Here is a 4,378-nt window from a genome sequence, read left to right as displayed (position 1 = left end):
CCGCATGTGACGGATACCCGCCACATAATGAAGCATCTGACAGATGCCGGCAAAAGGAAAACAATTGGGCTGAGCTAGCAGTGACAGCTAGCTCCACCCAATTGTTTTCTATTGGCCGGCATCTGCCAGAGTCTTCTAGCAGGTCCTGGACAATGAATAACAACTGGGCCCAGTTGTTATTGTTTAATGACAGATCAACGTCTTCAGGTCATTTTGGGATGCTGATCTGTCATTACAACTGGGCAGAGCCAGCCGTGAGATCACGGCTGGCTCCATCCTGCTGTCACTTGCATGGAGATCGGTCGGCTTTATTGTTATGATCACCAAAGACTTTCCAGTAAAGTAAATCATACAGTTTGGACATGTAATAGCTCAAGAAATTATTTAACATTTTCAAATCGATCGTCTTTCTTTGATTTTGGAACTGAAATTCGATGTGGATCCTTATTCGGATTAATCCAAATTTTTTGTTTTTGGTTCAGATCAATTTGGATTGGGTTCTTTAATGAACCTCCACTGAAATTTGGATCATAATGTTACCTATGATGAAATACATGAAACCTTTTAGCATTTCTAGTAGTGATGCACTGATACCAGTTCGGTATCGGCGCAAATTATGAGCATTTACAATTGTACTCGTATGTGTGCAAATGCTCCGAAACCCAAACACCGGCACCAGCACTTTAATTATGCAAATTAAGCAGCTGCCTTAGGTCCCACACTTGCAGCAGTCTTCTTGTGAACCACGTGGCATCTCTCTTTACAGTGCTTCTGCCGGCCCGCACATCTCCCTCTCTTGAGACCCTCCACACATCTCTCTCTCCTGATACCCTCCGCATATTTCCCCTCCTGAGACCCTCTGCACATCTCCCCCTCATAAAACCCTCCGCATGTGTCCCCCTCCTGATACCCTCTGCTGGGGACATCATTACGGCACCCCAAAGCAGAGTGGCAGCACATATAGCTGTATGTACAGCTATAGTGCATCAAAACTGCACATGAACTCCACAGCTACTTTAGAAATATTGACTTCTGTTCTGTGCTTTTTCTCTGTATTGCTGTATAATGTATTGCTGGTATTTTTGGTCCTTTAGGCCTGGTTCACACCTGAACGTTTTGTAGCGCTTCAATGCTCGACGAACGCTCTACAAAACGCTCAGACATCTAAATCCCATTGTATTCAATGGGTCTGGTTCACACCTTGCCGTATTTCCGCCCGTCCGAACGCGCTACAAAACGGGCTACGCCAGAAAAGGTACAGGAGCTTATTTGCGGCGTATTGGGCCGTTTTGTAGCGCGTTCGTAGTAGACTGAAGAGGACCAGGTGGAATCGGCCACATCACCTACTGAGCCGTCCTTCTCCCCAGGACCACTGAGCCCACCCCCACCAAGCAGCACCACCCCCACACACCTAGGACAGACTGATTGATGTCCTGGACTCCATGGCTCATCCTGTCCCCAGGCTGTCAGGCGAGGCTCATTACCTGCTTAGCTTGGAGGCCAAACTGAAAATGGTGCCTTTACGAAGACAGACGGCAGTACGGGAAGCACTCAACAGATTCCTTGACTCCAAACTTTTCCCAGATGACTCTACACCACATGACACTGCACCCATACCTGCCCCACCCATTCAACAACCACCTCAACATGTCCAACACATGCACACACACGCCTCACAAGCATACCCACACACACCCATGCAGCATAAGCACCACCCAGAAACATGGCACCCACGCCCACATTCCCCATATGTTTATCCCTCCACCAGCCTGGCACATAGCTCCAACACACAACAACCAGCTGGCTATTCCACACGTGGAATGAGGGAGGACATGCAGGTGGACGAGCCTAACTTTGCGCTCCCAAATTACCCAAATTTATAAATGTGGCCTTGAAAATTCTGTATTTCCATGTTTGATTATAGGCACCGTTTTCAGTTTCTTCTCCTACCTGGTTGAGCAGGAGAATTTTTTTATGCCTTTGTCTGATGGTTTTTATTTACAGTAAAATTTTAGGACAATTTATCAATGAGTTTGTGTGTTTTTTTTTAGGGATTAAGATAAACATTTAAACTATGTTTAGGATTTGGTTATATAAAAGGTTGTGTTAAACATATGGAGGAGGTTCACACATGCCATACGTCAACATGCATATCACAAAGACAGGTTGGAACAGCACAACGCACAGGGCACAACAGCACAGGGCACAACACACAGAGCATTAATATACAATTCCATATAAATAACAATTGAAAACAGATTATAATTTATTTAACTGCTTGAAGACCAGGTGTTTAGATCCCCTACCTGGCCAGGCCATTTTTCAGTGTTCAGCGCTGCAGTACTTTGACTGACATTTATTCCGTCACGCAACGCTGTACTGAAATGAATTTTATACCATTTTTTGGGGACAGATAGAGCTTTCTTTTGGTGGTATTTAATCACCACTGCGGGTTTTATTTTTTACTATATTCAGGAGAAATTACTGAAATTTTTTAGAAAAAAAAGTTGTTTTTTACATTATGCTATAAAACAACTAATATTACCCACTTTTTTGGTAAAATATAAAAGACGGGGTCACGTCGGGTAAATAGACACCAAACATGTCAAGCGTAAAAATTGCGCGCACTCGCAAAATCGCAAAAAACTAGCATACCCAAAATTGGCCATAGGCGACGCTTTAAAAGTGTGTATACACGCCCAGTTACATCCAAGAAGCTCCCGGCAGGCCGTGTATACACAGCGGCTGGCCGGGAGGTAGTTAAGGAGGGGGGTAATGACAGTACTGTCACAGATCAGCGTTGATCTGTTATTTGTAGTTCCACAAACCGGTGTATCACAGATCTGAAAATAGCTGTTCTTGTTTTTCCACTACATGTGCCCTGTTCCTATCTTGCTCTTGCACTGGTCTGGCAGTTAACTGATTCTCATGCCGCTTTTTAGCAAAACAGTTCTGTCAGCTTGCATATTGCTCACCTTATTGTAGTTCCCAGCTCGCTGCATGAGAAATTCACCATGTGAGAGTGTATATATGAAATTGGTGATTGATATGCACTAATTTATATTTATAAATTAGTACACATAAATAATTAATTTCATACCTAGACCCGCTGAAAATCACAGAGAGCACACATTTAATCATATCTAACTCTATTTATGCTTCTTTACACCAATATTTAATTGGTCTATAATTCTACAAAGGAGTGATGAAGTGAAGTTACCGCAAAGTAATAATGAATCTTTCCGGTGGAGGAATGCTGTCTCGAATGAAGGTGTCCTGACGCTCCAACTGGACAGACAACATTCCGAGCAGCTCATCAAAACTGTAATAAATAAAGGTTTGTGGTCAATACTAGCAATTAGCAATATAAATACATGAACAACATATACATATATTCCATTAAAATCGATGATGCCACTTACATGGGACAGAACAACAATAAGCACTAACAATTGTTTATGTACTAACCTATTTATGGACATGTGGGTGTAGGTGAAGAACTTCTCCTCATGTCCACGGAGTGTCTCATACATGGCCCAAAACTGGCCTCTTTCTTCCCGGTTCGCTATGACTGGATGGACCCAGAACCGTTGCCTGCTATCTCTCCTTCTCCTCAATCGAATCAAGCGCACTGCTGCAATGACTGATCAGTGATTTTTCCATAATCACTGAAAAATCAATCACAAATCGCAACTCTCCTCTGCAGGGCCGGACTGGGACTAAAAATAGGCCCGGGCATTTTAGACTGAGCAGCCCAATCACGTGACCACCGGCAGGCCCCCCCCCCCACAACAGGGGGCGGAGCCAAACATAGAAGCGCAATCGAGGGGCAGGGCTGGCCACTATTAAGTACCGGAGGGCTACAGCTGACACACAAGCCTTGCTACAACCAATACACAATCCTTGCTGCTGGGGCATGAACAACATACTGACCTGTTATCTATGTTTATTCTGATTAATGTGTTTCAGCCTTCGTTTGAATTTAGAACCATCATTTTCACAGGCTTAACCTTATTAGGGCTTTGATGGTTTTTATTTATAGTAAAATTTTAGGACAGTTTAACAATGAGTTTGTGTGTTTCTTTGGGGGGTTTAAGATGAAGTTTTAAACTATGTTTAGGATTTGGTTAAAAAAGGTTGTGTTATATGGAGGAGGTTCACACATGCCAGGTTAGAACAGCACAACGCACAGGGCACTACAGCAAAAGGCACAACACACAGAGCATTAATATCCTATTCCATATAAATAACACTTGAAAACAGATTATAATTGAGTTAAGGAGGGGTAAGTAATGTCACAGATCAGCGTTGATCTGTTATTTGTAGTTCCACAAACCGGTGTAGCTCACAGATTGTAGCTCCCAGCTCGCTGCATGAG

Source organism: Nanorana parkeri, unplaced genomic scaffold, assembly GCF_000935625.1.
Source record: "Nanorana parkeri isolate BGI_ZX_2015 unplaced genomic scaffold, ASM93562v1 scaffold2909, whole genome shotgun sequence".
NCBI classification, from domain to species: domain Eukaryota; kingdom Metazoa; phylum Chordata; class Amphibia; order Anura; family Dicroglossidae; genus Nanorana; species Nanorana parkeri.
The sequence above is the reverse complement of the archived record's forward strand: the minus strand, read 5'-3'. Positions refer to the sequence as shown.